This window comes from Aedes aegypti, chromosome 1 (assembly GCF_002204515.2).
Source record: "Aedes aegypti strain LVP_AGWG chromosome 1, AaegL5.0 Primary Assembly, whole genome shotgun sequence".
Taxonomy (NCBI): Eukaryota; Metazoa; Arthropoda; class Insecta; order Diptera; family Culicidae; genus Aedes; species Aedes aegypti.
In genome coordinates this window covers 91111124-91128351 of record NC_035107.1, presented here as the reverse complement: position 1 = coordinate 91128351, position 17228 = coordinate 91111124, and the positions used below count along the sequence as shown (strand labels likewise).

The window sequence follows — 17228 nt, the reverse complement described above, 5'->3', positions numbered from 1 at the left end:
GAGGAATGAAGTACATGCATAGCCTGATTCGCAACTCACCACATAGTAACGCACGTGCGCTAGTGTCTATGCACGAAAAATCGCTAAAAGGTAACGCGAAAAATAGTTGTATAGCGAAATGCGAAATATCTTAAAAATGCAGCGAATTATTTCTCAATATTGGGAAGTATTTTGGAAAAAATATTTGTTACCAGATGTGTGTAATGATGATGACTATCGCGCCCACCAAATATTTTATCGATTAAAGTCTTCATTCACAAGACATACAAAATCAAAGGAGAAAACTTCTGCGGATCAACTGTGGACTAGAGCAAAGCAGGTAATCCATTGATGATGCATTAACCTGACTAACCTGACACAGTAGACCGTATAAACCACTGCGTCTACGCCAGTTCATGCAGGAAGATAAAGGGGTAGTAAATTTATGGCAGAGAGGCTTGCTGATTGGTTAGCAGACATGCTATAATGATGGAAGAATGGGAGCGTAGGGAAACGGTTGTTTTTTGTCCGTCTCTATTTCTAGCAAATGCTATGAACTGTGATAGATCAACTGTGATAGATTAAGATTGGAAGATAGAAGCAAGTGAAAAATACAACTATAAAGTACGAGCAAAGGGACGGGCCTGAAATTGAATTCATGACCTACTGCATGACCTACTACTTACTGCTTACCTACTGCGATCAGACGAACCAGCTCAGGGCTTAAAGTCTCTATAATAAAGCAAAAAAAGCAGAAGTGGTAGCCATTGGACCACCAACCCCGTCTGCAATTTAATTCCGTACACCCTTTATAACACAAACTAGCGAAAATTATATTTTTTTTTCTGCGAATTAAGCAATTTCTACAAAGTTTTGGAACTCCATTTGATGCTCTACAAGCTTATCAGTGTGAGCCATCTGTTGTCAATCTGTTGTAAGTAAAACATGATTTTTAATTTTGATTTGATTCTAAAAGTAAGATAAGCATTTTTTGTTTCCTGGATCTGTTTTACAGATCAGCACTTACAAAGCTGATAAAATGTTGAAAAGTTTAAAAACTGTTTGTGATCGTAGTCAAAGTATATCAGGCAATGGACATGCCCTATATCAACTGCAGCGATTCGCAGTAGACAGGATGTCCCGGGCCCGATCTATCTGACAAGCCAATCGAGCCCTCTGTCACCATAGAATATGGTGTCTCCATGCATGTCGATAGCCTGAAGTATATATATATGACTCAGGAAACAAAGCTGTTTGCAGTATTCTTTTATTAATGAGAAACACCAAAAGCAATCTTAAAACAATATGAATGACCAATGTGATCCAACAAAGCTACCTTTGGAATGTATATGCCTGACTTATGGATAACAAATATCATCATCATTCCCTTTAGGTAGGATGCATCGAAGCCAAACCTCGAATTTTTAAGAGCACAAATCTAGAGAATCAGACAACCGTTTGTGCTGAAAATTCGGAAAATTTAACTCACTGCCCAGACAACCAAAATGTATGTATAACGAAATCACCTGGAGGCTTTGTATGTGCAACATTTCACTTATAAGATGTCGCGAAAAGGCCTTCTACGTTCAAAAGTGCAGGCGATATGCGTGCATATATTATGTGATGAATAATAACATACAATGCGAGTGTATAAATATTCCACTGAACTAACCTGTGAGCTTATGCGACTTAACTTATGGTAACAAATGTCGATTTGACAGCTGCTACGGATTGAATCGACTTACTTTGTACGAGTGTACGGGATGAAACAAAATGTACAAATGAACTCAGAAAAGAAGTGTTTTATGCGAGGAAGCTCATCAATCTGCCGAGTCTATCAACGGTGTTTTGCGAGTTTGATGTAATTAGCATGAATAAACGAGTTGTAACATGAACTTTCATGCGATTTCTGGTTGTCTGGGTGGCTACTCACTGGTGGTGACGCTTGTGAACTTCTAATAATTTCAATATTGTCGCGCCACCACCAAAACGGATCGCGCCAGTAGAACTCGCGACGTGCCTCAACGTGGCTAACTTTTTGAAATCACTTTTTGAAATCAGTGTACAGCGTACTATTCAAATATTAGTCGCAACGCTTGAGATTGAGGAAAACCAAATTAAAAAAAAATGTTGTCCAGGTTTCTGCCGGATCCATAATATATATATTTGAAGATCATTTATCGATGGAAGAGATACTTAGGCAAATTTGATCAGGAGATTAAATGCTACCCGATTATTTCTGTATTTTATCTCAAGATTCTGGATAGATAGAAGAGAGTTGTCTTTGATAAAGTTGGCAAGAGCTGTCCGGTAGTCATGTGATCAGTAGTGAATTCTTTCAAAATTTTAAATATATGTATATGAAAATTCTGAATAGATGGAAGACTAGTACCTTCGGCAAAGTTGATCAAAAGGCAAGGAGATGCCTGATAGACACTTGATTGATTCCGAATTGTTCCGATAGATTGCATTAATGTGCGTTAGTTGAAGGTCCTTTTGATAAAATTTTGTTTTTAATAATAACACGATAGACCGTGTTCTGGTACTGTTTTGGCAAAATTTTCCGCTTAAATAACGGCTATATCAAATTTAAATTTTAAATTGAAAAATGAGTCCAAATGACCTTGACACTTCTGATCATGTTTGTCGATAAGAACGCCTAAAGTCTGTTAAAAAGTCACACTGGGGTTGTCTATCTGAAATTTTTGAAGGGACACGGCTAACGTCCCCTATGGCATTGGCGTGTTGTTCGAATAGCACTACCAAGACAGCCTAAAGACTAAAAATCTTATAGAACGTTTGATAGGTATAACACAATAGTAGTCAGGAACACCACGGAACACCAAATTCTAGGCAGGGCTAGCGGGTTTCTGATAGAATACTAGGTGGATTTTCGACAGAATTTTGGGTTTGATTCAGGGCAGTATTCTCACAGATTCCATTTCAGAATTTTCAAAGGAATCTTGAGCAAAACTTTCACATAGTTCGGGCAGGCTTCTCAAAAATCTGAATCTGGAATATGTATTTTTTTTTTTTTTTGACAAAATCCTTAATAGGATAATTGGAATGCTGGAAAAAATACTATGTGAATTTCTGACATAATTCTGAGTGGGATTTTTATAAACGACATTTTCACAGTTTTCGCAAGATTTCTCATAAAAATCCTGGGATAGATTCAACACAATTTCTTCAAAAAAGCACAAAAGTATCACATAATCCAAGAAGCTGTTCCTAGAAAATTGTTCAAAGGGTTTTTACATAATCTTGACAGGTATACTGAGCAAAAGTGGTCTGTTATCAATTTTACCAGAAACAAAAATTATTCACTGACTAGCTTTCGTTGTTTCACGAAAAGTATGGAATTGCTAATGTCTTAAATAATGTTGGCCCGCTACTAGATATGGTTTCTGAGACTTGGCCAGCGGATCAGAACGGTTGGACAAGACTGATCTAGAAGAAGTTTCTGAAGCTTCTAAGAGATGCTTTCTCAACCTATTAACTATTAAACTGAGTAATGTTTGATACAACTAAGAAGTCTTGTAGTGGACTTCAGATAACTTGGAAATTTGTCTAGCGTGCAGGATTTTTGCCTTGGCTTTGACTTTGTAAAATATGCTGGAAGCTTTTCCAAATTTTAGAAATTTATGAGATTTGGAAAAGATGCACAGAAATTACCTCCCTCTAAAAAAGCAATTTTTCTCATACTATTGGAATTCGTCAAAATGCATATTCTGCAGTCCACACCAGTCCTCTGTGAGATTTGTGGTGGCCCACATGATCAGATGACCACTGCCTTGATAGAATTACATAACTGTAAAAGTTCTTTCGAGCTAATAAGAGAAGCTTTTCCAAGCTTACTTTTTGAAGCTGTCAGTAGATATCATGTTAAGCTTCTAAGAAAAAAAATCTCAAGCTTATAATAAAAGTTTATCAAAGCATTTAGAAGATGCTTTAATAATTTTTTGAAAACACTCCCAAGCGTATACGTGTTCTTATGTAAAGCTTTTCCAAGCTTTTTGGATAAACTTTTCCAGGCTTCTAGCAGAAGCTTTCCTAAGCGTATAGAAGAAGCCTTTTCGTACGTCTAGAAGAAGCTTCTAGGAACAGTTTTTCGTATCTTCTAGGAGTTCTCAGCTTAGTATTTTGCAACTTTTGCATTTGTGATTTGAATAGCAGAGCACGATTATATGCGATGCCAGAAACTTCAGACCATGAAATATTTCGATAGGATTTTCTCTCTTAGTATGGCCCTGCTTATTGATTTAGGGCTTTCGTAAGACTCAGATGGCCTTATATTGCACTTTAAATTTGAAATAAAGACTGAAACACGATTTAAAAGATTTAAACTACTGCTCGTTTTCCTTTGATTTAATAGTTTTTTTTATTCTATTCCACCAAGGCCCAATACCGTTTGATATGGCGGAGTTCTGGGCTGTTGGGAGGGTTGTGGCAGGTCCGTCCCACTCGGGCTCAGATTGGGTACCACTTCTAGTACTGCATATGGTTTCTCGGTAGTGAAAAAGGTACCCAAGTTTGACAGATCGCAGTACACTTTTCACGGCATTCTAGATTATCTTATGAGCCATAAAATTTTGGGCAACTACAAGGAACATGGAGGTCTTTAATTTGTCTTGGTACCAAAACCACGTTGTTCGCATCCGATTGCCTCGATTGCCTTTTTCCCATAGTGGCAGCTCGTTTATTCTGGCTAGAACAGCACAGGTCTAAAGTGTTGCTTCAGGAATGGTAGCAGCCGCTTTTCGAGGCACTATTAGACGTAGATCTCTTGATTGATAGTGCCCGTAGTGATGACAATGTCACTTTTTACACCACACGTGCATATGGCATTCTGGACGAGGTATTGTTACGGAAATTTCGATAGTTTGATGGTTTTGAAAATTTCGGCCACCTTTTCTTTTCCTGATGCGGTTTTATCCTGCCCGGAAGCTGCTTGAAATTCGCCTTCACATAAATTTTGTGCGAGAACGTCGGATTCTCTTGCTGCGCGAGCAAAATTTGGACGTCATTTTGAAAACTGGAAAGCAGTAGGTGAAAACTCATCATAGCAACCAGTGTACATACACTCAACTTTTAAATGCAGCATTTCAGGTATTTTAACGCATTTTCAATAGAAACACATCAATTTGAAGTTGTCCAATTTTTGCGCGTTCCAGTCTTTTATCACTTTCAGGGGTCCACTCCAGCGTATGATGTTGTCACATAATAGGAAACAGCCTAATAAATTCGAAAATCGCCTTCAGATCTCAAACTAAGTTTGTGTAACATACTTTGGAAATTGAACCAACATCTGCTTTTGCGTACTTCATCTCTCTGTCTGGGCTCCACAGCTGGAGATTTGAATATTCAGCAGTTTGCATGAAACATCCCTAGGTTCGATTGCATATTTGCATTCTAGACCACGTCCAGGGATCGTGTCTGTTTCGGCTACTTTCAATGAATCCTCAGATGAATCAACACACTAACTGAGTTTTACACTAGATCTGAATATTCATCCTTGTTGGAACTTGTGTTTTGCCGTTAGGAGTCTCCAGTTCGAATCGAAGACCAACAGTTAGAATTTCTGGAATCATTCCTTAAGACCATTGTCGTTAACTTGATTGCTTCATGATCGGAAACCTTCCATGAATATGTTAATAATTCCCTCGCCACCCAGCAGCAAATTACATTTGCTGACGCTGAACATCTCCATTCGTTTCGAGTAAATGCAAGCAATGATGCACAAATGACGCGCATCATCGCCCAATGCTGCACGGAAATTGTTTCCCGCCGGTCAAGCTTTTTTCTGTTCAAATCCGCCACAAAAGGTGCGAAAACGGCAGAGGAAGCAATATAATTCGTAATTGATCAAAAACTTACCCGAAATTTTCCGGCCCACGTGCTGAGCTGTTTTTCCCCGATTCGCTTTTGGATGTCTGTTCTCAGCCGCTCGATTGTTTTTTGACGGCCAAATCCCACTCACTCACTCACTCACTAATTTACTCACTCGCTTATCAGCGTACGGATGTTCTGTCTGGTTGATATTTTCACGAGAGACAAACCGAACCCGTGACGCGCGTCTAGCCTACTTTGTTTTCAATGGACGTCCGTCACACGAACTTTGCTCCAGAAAAAGTACAACACACTTCCTTCCTCTCTTTCTATCTCTCTCTTCGCCGCCTACTAGTTCACTATCAATGCGATGAATCTTCGGTTCTGACCCGATTTTTTGTCTTATCGATTGAATCTGATTCTCGAGACGGTGATCATTCACGTTATTCACAGAAGAGGGGGTTTTTCGAAAATATTTTGCCCACCTCGGCGCTATTTCTCTCGCACTCGTCGTCGACTGTTTGATGATTATGATGATTGTTGGGAAAACACTCGACCTTTTTTCCGATTCGGAATCGAATTCCCCCAGAGTGTGTATGTTTGTGTGTGTGTGATTCAATGTTTTTTCCACCGATGGCCGATTGTTTGAACAATGGAAATTATTTTTCTTCCACCGAAGCGTTTCTCACAGTGGCAACCTTCGCACAAATTGCACTTGAAATTAGGTAGGCATCAGACTGATAAACGCAAAACAAGAAAAAAAACAAAACCACAAACGAGCGCGCACACCGCCTGCTCGGATTGCGGGAGGTGATGCAGCCCAGGTGGGAGGCGCCGCTTTATCTCCGTTGACGTTCTCACGTTTACCCCTCGTTCGAACTTGACGAGCGCAATGCACAGGACCCGAGCGAGCGCAAGGCCCGAGAATATGAATCATGCACGTGTTCCAGTCAGAGGCGGGATAGTCACTGCCACTTGTCGCGCCTTGTAAATCAAAACAATCCAAAAATTTGATGGATCGAGCTCACCACTATTATCGCCGCGCCGTCGAGTCGTTGACTAATCATCAACGGAGACAACGTTCTGTGTTTACAAGATTCCAGCGTACAAAGGAAAATTCCGCTAAATTGAACTTTTTCTTCTCATATCACATTAACACACTGTTCGCGGGTTCTAACACTTCGCAAGAAGCGAGCAAAACACTTATTTATTATTCCAGGAATAATAAAAATCAGTCCAGAGAAAACGAACCGCGTGAAGCATCGGGTAACCAGAGTACAGACACGAACCGCTCTCGACGGAGGTTGTTTTCGAAATGACGATGACGGGCGCGAACCGACGACGATCCGATCGCAGTAGGCGCCGAGAGAGCAGATTTTTTTCTACCACTCTCTTCGGGGCCTTTTTTGTTGTTGTTTGCATCTCGCTTTCGCTACCGGTTTCGGGAGCGAAAGACACAATGTGGCCTTCTTTTTTTGCAATTAAGAGAGAGCAACAAAGGAACACAAAGAGCTAACGCTCAGAGGGAGAGCAAAAAACAACGTGTGAGTTTTTGCTGCTGGCTGTTGCATGTTGCATCTGTTTGGAACGGTTTTTTTTTTTGCGAGTAGGGTTGGAGGATGGGGTGAAGGAGTGCGAAGAGGGATTGATAACATTTAAATGCGGAGAGAGAGTAGCGTTCATTCCAATGTACATAAGGGCGATGACATATTGCAGGAGTAGAGAAGGGATAAAAGGAGAGAAGAGAAAAGAGTCAAAGCTCTCTCAATGCAAACTATATGGAAAACGCGCTTACCTGGTATACTGAAGGCGAAGCAAAGAGGTTCAAAGAGATCTGTGGAAATCATTTGCTGCTTCGACGCGCAAGAACGCTAGTGAACGCTAGAGAAATATGATATGACTGCGCTCGTTTTTGGCGTAAATGGAGCACGGATCAGAACGTTTGCTAGTAAATTAAATCCACAAATAGGGAATTTTATAATTAAATGAATTAAGTTTAGTAACTTATCATAATTACAACTGATTTATTGATAAACTGTTACCGTGATAAATCAAAATCCGGACAGGACCAATATTCGGACACTCTGGTGAAATTCAATCATTTCAATGTTAAATAGTGTGAGAATATTATTCCTACTATTAATGTTAAATATTGTTGACCATTGTAACATGAATTGACATCAAGTTAGCCTTGTAAAACATAATTAAAGACAAAAACAAAAGTCGGTTCCGCTAGGACGCGTTTGCTTTCAAAATTAACGATAAGCAAAGAAATTCTACTCAATGCGCCATCGCGTTTCGGCGATTCATCACGCGTTTGTTACGTGCTAATCATATGTGGTTCATGTTCTGTAGTGATTTGTTTGTATTTTGTTCTCGGTAAAGTCAATAGTTTCGAAGAAATTTATGAAATGCATGTAATTCTTTGCCAGAAGAAGACTGTCCGGATACTTATATGTGTGGTTTCGAATCCTGACACAGTGTGTTAGCATACAATTTTTCAAAGTTCAAAAAGAAATACAACATCATAATTGTTCGAAAACCTGGAAAACTCGTTGAATGTTGAACCGTTGTGATTTTAAATAGTATTAACTGAAAATGTTTGTAAATTATGTGTAATTATTGGGGGAACGATGCACATATCACAAGTATTTTTTGCAGACTTCAAAACCTACGTTTTATGATGTTTCTGTATAATCCAGCAGAGGAACAACATTAATTTTACAAATCCATGAATCTTTGTATTGTGATATCAAGGTATGTTTAATGGTTTTTATTTTTTTTTAAAGAACTACTGCAATTTTTTGAATGTTCGGAATTTGATGCACCGATGTCCGGTTTTGATTCATGTGTCCGGATTTATGGACACGACATGATGCAGAATTAACTCATTTTTCATTAAATTCATTGTAAATTTGGTGAAAATTATGAAGTTCTAACCTAAAAGCTATCATCTCAAAGTAATACATAATAAAATAACGATTAACCAATCGTATGCAAGCATTTGAATATGTGTATCATCTTAGGTGTCCGGGTTTTGATGCATCACAGTAATCAGTATTTTTGTTTTCTATATTATTTTATTGCTTTCTCCAGTTGATAACTACTTCAAAACATCTTTTATCATTAAATGTGGTGGAAGAATCCCTACTTGGTACTGTTGGCGAAAATGAAAAACTGTTTTCGATCGAAATGGCATTTGAATATAAACAAGAACAGGGGTGACTAATATTTTGCTTGTTCAGCACTAATCTCTCTTTTAAATATCTAGATTTTTCAACAATTTTATTACAATCATGAATAATTATAATTCGTCAATCATCTATTCCTTATTTCTATTTGTCTTGTTTCCTGTATACATTTTCCTCATAAATCGAGATAAAAAGATGTCGAAGAATATGATCAGTTGATCATGTAAGCTCAGGCTTTGATTTAAACTTTCATCAGTTTGAACATTCACTCTTGTGTAATTTTCAGAGTACTATTGGCTTTATGTGACTCCATTTTGCTGATTTGAAGAGCAGATTGTTTGCTGTTAGATGATTTGACAGCAAATAAACAGAAATACAGAATGATAATACTGACATCTAAATTTGAAAAAAAAAAAAAAAATATTCAGATGGATTTTCCATCGAAAATTGAAATTCAAGGTAAAAGCAATATTCTCCGTCCCAACCTCACCTCCCAAATAATCTATCCAGCCCAATGTGAAACAAAACAACGCCATTATGGGTTCCGGGAAATTCGATCGGATAAGTAACTATTTGTAAAACGCCTAAAAAAACAGGAAATCTTCCTAGAGTTCTTGATTACGATTCAATATCAAGCACCAGTTCAATAACATTTTGTGAAATATCTAGATATTTTGTGCAACACTATGGCTTACGTAAAACAAACTTGCTCCTTGTGGATCACTTGTCAATGCGGTATATAAAAAATCGACAAGGCATGTTTGATAAGATCTCAAACTATATTACTTAGTACAGACAGAAAGCGAGGATGTGAAAGAGGAGCGTACGCGTTGAAGGTCTCTCCATGCATGTTGTATGAAAATCGCGCTTACCTGGCATACTGAAGCGATGCGAAGAGGGATGGAAAGTGTGGTCAAGCGTGAAAGCAGTTCGTGTGGTGCTTCGACGCGCGAAAACGCTTGAAGATAATTTGAACTATTATTGGCAGCACTAATATTGCGCGTGAATTTCGAACTGATGAAAACAGTTGGAAGTAAACTAAATCAACAAACACAAAAAAAAAAGTTCTTTTTTATATTTGAAAAAAAAAGTGTGCTTTGTACCACTGAACTGATCTTATACAATAAAATTGCCCAACTCAAAATTATCACTCGGCCATTCCGTAGAAAAAAAGAAAACCACAATGTTCCTTGACTTATAAATAAGAGAGTCGATTTGTTATCAATCATTAAAACCATAGCTTTTACTTTAATAAAGCGGGAAATTGCTCTCAAATTTGATCGATTATTACCCTTTCAGAAAATCAATATTTACTTAAAAATTAACTGCAATTGCAACCATTCGTGATCTTGTTTATAATATCGATGATTCAAGCTTAGAAAAAATTCCCATAAAACATTTACAGTACTCGTAGAAAAGGTATGCAATTAACATACTATTTCATTCCAAAGATACAAACATGATATTATATCTATAACTAGTGTATTGTTTAAACTTCCAGTCGTCGCGCGGTTCACCACCGTCAAAACCACCACACTGCTGTTGAGGACGAAAAGCGAGTTTTTTTTTTTCAAAAGTGTTGTACAAAATACAACATCGCGACGACTAAAGTGTTAAGTGAATTTAAAGAAATTATTCGTTCATAACAGCAGAAGTTTAATAATTTAATTTTGCGTGGAAAAAGGCATTCAATTTCATAATTCTCGAAAATTATAACCTTTTTTGAAAAAATATTCGGTAGGCTTGATAGATATCATTTTTTTAATTTCTTTATAAGTATCATTTCAAGCATTACATTATTGACAACATATTACATTTCATTTGCCGTAGCAGTTCAGATTTTTACAGGTGAGTTGATTTCACCTGCTTATAGAAGAAAAAAAAACGCGTTTTCAATTTACTTAACTTAACTTAACCTTAATATATAACGCATTAATCGTGGCAATAGAAGATTGTAACTTTTTTGCCTGAAATTATTAATTATTTTATTTGACATTTGTTCCAATATTTCAACACTGGATATTTTATGTAACTTATTAGTACTATATGTACAAGGGAGGAAGCTTCAGAATCATTTTCAAAATTTTATTTTGAATTCTCTGAAGAGCTTTTTTTCTGGTTAAAATTACAACAGCTAGTCCATATTGGTACAGCATACAACATGGTTGGCCTGAAAATTTGTTTGCATATCAAAAGCTTGTTCTTGAGACAAAGTTTTGATTTTCTATTAATAATGGGATAGATGCTAATTGAAAACATTTGTTAAAAATATCAACTAAGAATGATAAGCTACTTTCGGGAATTTTCTTGATAAGGTTGTAAAAAATTCCATCATCGTCAGGAGCTTTCATATTTTTGAATTTTTAAATAATAGTACTCATTTCTTCCAAATCAGTATCCCAGGAATTTTCCAAAACGTTCACTTGATTGAGAATATTTTCGAAGTCTATTTTGAAGAACTTGATTTTCTATTGGACTAGTAAGTCCTTAATTTAAATTGTGCGCGCTTTCAAACTGCATAGCAAGTTTTTGAGCTTTTTCGCAATTAGTTAGTAGTAATTTGTTTTCTTCTTCCAATGCCGGTATTGGCTTCTGAGGTTTTTTTTTCAAAATTTTAGATAATTTCTAAAAGGGCTTAGAGCCAAGGTACAATTGAGAAATTTTATTTTCAAAAGTTTTTGTTTCTTAATTGAGAAAAACGTTTCTTGATTTCTTCCTGCAAATCCGGCCATATAATTTTCATAGCAGTATCGCGAGTGCGTTGAAATTGCCTTCTCCTCACGTTTTTTTAAGACAGTTTATCATCATAGTCTATAATCACGTATTCAAATTTTACTTCACATTTTGGAACTGCAATGCTCCTGGCTTCAACAATGGAATTCGTTAAAGTTTCAAGAGTATTGTTTATATCAAGTTTTGTTCGAAAGAAATGTAAACAGATTAGAGTCAATTTATGTTCCATATATATACCAGTCGGCTTGATAGTTATCATCATTATACACAACCAGTATTATATATATTTTGATTTATTTTTGTTCTCTTGAATTAATTAATTTAACTTTATAGTAGTTGTTTTGATAATATGTGATAGTGATTCATATTTAAAAACTATGTCACGAAAATCTATTCATTGGTTATTTAATTAATGTAGTCAATCGTGTATTCAATCAGATTAACAACAACTTATTTATTCTGTTATATTTTTTCCAATTTTTATGTTGTACCATGCCCACACAGTTACGAATCACCCACAGTGACGGATCACTTTGGCGTTCAACATCAAATAACTTGCCTAAAACATAAACGTTGACGTAAAACATATTTTTCCCATGTTATACTATTTGTCTCCTACCATTTTTAATGTTAAGCACAAAATTCAACCGCTAAATAACGGTGTATTTGACAAATGTTTAGTTGGTACCACACAGCTATCATTATATGGTCGTTTTCTGTAAGAAGTGCCGTCAGCATTCATAAGCTCCCACAAGTGGTAAAATTCATACGTTATAGCATAAAACATGCTTGTTTGCCTTGATTCAGTATAAATTCATCATTGGAAAACATTTTTCTTGATTGTTGATTCTAAATACCAAATATTAGCACTTCTAACTAGTGATCCATAATATGGACCAGGAAATGATTGTTTACCAGGGTTATGGATCACATCCAAAGAATGTAGATTTCTGCCATTTTAAGCATTGGATTCGACATTTTTAGACAAAAGCACTAAGGATATAACTAATAAAACATCAAGGTTTGTCAATTTCGTTTTTTAGCAGACAAAAATGGGTGGAAACTTGGTATGGAGCGAAAACAGTTCATGTCTCAGTTACTACAATGCAGTATCACAAAAAAGGGCATTTTACTCTTGTTCACTCTACACTTGTACTCTAGCGTCATTATTTTTACATCATCTGAAAGCTTTTCATCTTGGTTTTGTGGGAAAAATATGAAAACTGCGAAAACTCATATGTTTGCATTTATTATTGCTTGTGCCACTATAGGAATACACGTGCCTATAGTAGCACTATTTCTAATTTCTGTTCCTATAGTAGCACTAGCATCACAGCGTTGGCAAAATACTAATCAAAACCATATTTTTACAAAGCTTTTATATTTTTCCTTGAAAGTGTGGATCAAAAGCTTTCGTTTGATGTAAAAAAGTACTTAATTCATTAATTATTTCGTATAATAAAAAATAGTTTCTCTCAGTAGTGCTACTATAGGAACAATAGGTTAACTATAGGCGCAAGGGAGCTCGAATTTTAAGCAAAATTAATTATTTCGATCATTTTTTGAACAAAATCAAGCTGTGTATCAATGATACTTAGATAAATAGCTCCTGACCTTCATGTCAAAAAATATTTTGAAAAGATTCATAGCAAAACGGCTGTAAAAAGGCACTAGTGCGACTATAGGGGACTGTCCACTAAGGGAACACTGACCCTACTGCTATTTTTTTTTGCAGTAATATGTGACACATTGTTAACTTTCGCCAAATCAAGCAAAACAGATGCATTGAGTTGAAAATCTCTTGATTTTGCGCACTGATCCGTAATATGTCACAATTTGATCCATAATATGAAAATTGATCCATAATATGGTTTTCAGAAACCGATACAATTATTAATTTTTATGCAATCCTATGTAAATATTACATTCAAAACAGTTTACTATATGAAGATCCAATTTGAAACGATTCAATTCGTGCTTTTAAATTACGTTTACCATGTAGTTTTATTGCATTTTATAGGTTGGACTCCACACTATTTGATCCATAACTGTGGGGTCATGGTATATACTCTGAATGATAGCCTATGATTGCTATTTCTGCTTGTTTCATCCAAGTTGTATCGGCCCTACATTGTAATTTCTAGCGGACTTGGGTGCGGATGATGACGAAAAATAAACATGCTTAGTGATTTAAATGGTTTTCTTCGCACGCCATCGAGAAGCAGTCTTCCTGCTTGATGAGAAATGATTTTAACAAACTTGCTACATTCTACAGAGTCGCCTTTACAGGCCTCTGTTGATGCGAATGGGACATGGGAAAGGAGAAGAAACCGAATAAAGCAGCCGTGCGCGCTCTCTCTCTCTGGTCGCAGGCAGCATGCTGCTGCCGAAGCACAAAATCAATGAAAACACGGAGCGCATTGAAACTCTTTCGAAACCTCTCCCAGTATGCCATACCATTTTTACCTCTTCTCTTCTCTTTTCGCCAACACTTCACTTCACTTCTCTTCTCTTTCAATATGTCATCGCCCTAAGACAATCTCTGAGTGAGAAAATTTGAGAGCGAGAGCATGTTTTCATGTTTGGTGGTTTTAAAGTCACGAGTGACGCAGAGGAGGGATGCTTTGTTCGTCAGATTTTTGCCATAAAAATTTGAAGGGGAAATAAAAATGAATCATAAAACTGCAATCAAGAAAATGTATGGGGTGTAGTAGTTTTGCTGTTTGAAATTAATGTTCGGTTTTCAAATTCGCGATATCCTTGCTTTCGTTCACTGGTTGGCTGCCAACGGCTTATAAGCTATACTTAACAGGTAAGGGCAACTTCACCGGTGATCTATTTCATGTTCTAAATGTATACCAAAAATGGACCTGTCAAAAATAAATAGACCTGTAAAAATACACCAAACCGCACGCGCATTCAACAAAACAAACATGTTGGTGATGATAAGAGCGAAATTCAAGCAGAATCTCTGAAGGAATTTCTGTACAAATTCCCGTAAGAACTACCGGAGGAAGGCGCATTAGAACATATCGCGAAATTTACAAAAGAGTTCCTGGATCATCAGTTCAGTAATTCGGGAGGTATTTCTGGTAGACTTAGGAATTCTTGACGTCTTGCGTAGTCATCTCTGCGTAGTGGAACTTATCGTATAATTTTAGAAAGAAAGAGTCTTAAGAGATGGATCTCGAGATAACGGAATCCTCAGAAATTCTTGGAGTATCTCCTAAAGGAATTTATGGAGGAACTTCCTGAAGGAGTTTTTGAGGAACTTCCGGGGGAATTCCTGGATAACTCATGGAAAACTCCCGGATGTATTCCTGGAAGAACATCTGACAGGATTCGTTGAGGAACTCCAGTAGAATTCCTGGTGGAAATGTCTGCGGGATTCTTGGAGCAACTCGCGGAAAAAAATCTAAAGAAACTACGGTGGAATTCCTGGAGGAACTCCGGAGGAATTGTGAAAGAAACTAGTTGGAAGAAACTAGTTGGAAGAAGAAGTACTTGGATAAACTCCAAAAGAATTCCCGGAGAAATTAGACATTCGCGGCGGACCTCCGAAGGAATTCTCGGTGGAGCTCCAGAGACTTTTCCGAAAAAAAAAACTGCTAAGAAATTCACGATGGAGCTTCAGAGGTTTTGCTGGAGGAACTTCCAAGGAATGTATAGAGGAGTTCCGAAGCAATTCTCTGATCAACTCTGGAGGAATTCCCGAAAGCACTGTGGTAGTTTTCTCAGAGGAAGTCCGATAAAAATGTTATTGAAAATCCTGAGGGATTTCTAGAGGAACGCCGGAATAATTTGTAAGTGTTGGTTGTTTTACGTCGTGAGAGTCATTGGGAAATTCGTGTTTAGCGTTTCGTAGAATTTAAATTGTGAAATATCAGGAAAACTTGTACTTCGTTATGTTTCCACCGTTCAAACTCCCGAGCAGCCTTACACATACTCCACCACCCTAGACTACTCTACACAGCCACACCCACCGCAGTGATAAAACCCATCACCAGAGGGCTTGGTTACCATCTTCTGGGTAGCCTTGAGTGGTGGCGTAATAGGGTCGTTGAGTTCATGAAGAGGGCAATAACCGACCAACGAAGTCAGGGACCGCAAGACAGTCGACGACTCCTTAATTCCTTGACTTGCCCAGAGTTCGTCGACTGAAACAGTCAGCAGTTAAAGGCTATACCAAAAAGTTAAAAGTGAAGAATTGAAAAGGTTAGCGAGAAGAAAGAGAGTTTAAGACGTGGCAGAAGTGAAGGCGAAGTGGACTGCAGAACCCCGCCGGTTTAAAATACTGTTTGTAGACCGTCCCTGCGGTGTCCCGGTGTCTATCTGGGCAACATTCCGGCAACGAACCCGCCGAAGGCCGATCCGTTACCATATCGGCAGGACCAGGACACGCAGTAGATCTACAAGGCACCGCAAAGATTAAGAAAGTGGGAGTGAAGCTAGCCAGTCAATAAATTGTTTCAAGAACTTCTGTGGTAAACTAAACTAAGTGCGAGAACTTCTTGATCGCGAGTTTTATTCGTGAACGTGCCGACCCTGAGGTTTTGAAACTGGGAGTCTCTGTGGTGCTCCCGATTGAGTTACCCGATAATTACAAATTTATGGAGAAAGTCCGAAGGAACCATGAAGAAAATCTAGGAGAATTATCTGTGGAGCTCTGAATGAATTTCCTGAGGAACCTTGAATGAATTCCTGGAGGATATCTACAAAAAAACATAGAGGAACTTCGGAGGATAGGGTGGAGGAACTCCGAAGCGATTTCTAGAGTTCCGAAGGAATTCCTGGATGAACTCTGAAGGAAATTTTCTGATCAACTCTGGATGAATTCCCGAAGGCACTCTAGCGGATTTCTCGGACGAACTCTGGAGGAAGTCTGAAAAAAACCATTGAAAATCCTGTGGAATTCCTGGAGAAACCCCGGAAGAATTCCTGGAGAAACTTCGAAGGAATTACTCGAGGAACCACAAAGTAAATCTAAGGCAATTATCGGTGGAGCTCCGAAGGAGTTCCCGGAAGAACCCAGAAGGAATTACTGGAGTATATCTGAAAAAAAAAAATCATAGAGGAACTCCGGAGGATTTGTTGGAGGAACACCAAAGCGATTCCTGGAGGAACTCCTGAAGCGTTCTTGTGGGAACTCCAAGGTGATTGTGTCGGAATAAGTAGGCGCCATGCGTCCAGTCCGGCGCAAACCAATCATAGTAGGCTAAGGTTTTCTGTGTTAATAACATTTTCACTTCCCTAACAACTGTCAAGCAGTGAAATTTGATTTACGGCTACATCCAATACGTTGTGAGCCCAGCAGAAGAAAATTCAAGATTTTTTCTTGAGAAATTCAAGATGTTCACCGAAAATGGACCAGGTAATCCACAAGCAGTTCCGCAAGGCGCGCAGTAGCTACAGCGAAGTCCGTATCAAGTCGAAACCCTCAGCAGTCTCCCATCTATAGAGCGGCTCACCAGCCGGGACAACTGGCCCACGTGGAAG

At 37.9% G+C, this 17228-nt stretch overlaps 1 protein-coding gene across 1 annotated transcript in view; it reads right to left on the bottom strand.

Annotated features, from left to right (window-relative positions):
* The window catches only part of LOC5574969 (zinc finger and BTB domain-containing protein 49), a 125032-nt gene extending 117896 nt beyond the window's left edge, over positions 1-7136 (bottom strand). Inside the window, exon 1 of the mRNA XM_001655390.2 lies at positions 5857-7136. The gene's annotated coding sequence lies outside the window, so the exon portion shown is untranslated. The remainder of the gene's footprint in view (positions 1-5856) is intronic.
* Positions 7137-17228: the final 10092 nt, after the last annotated feature.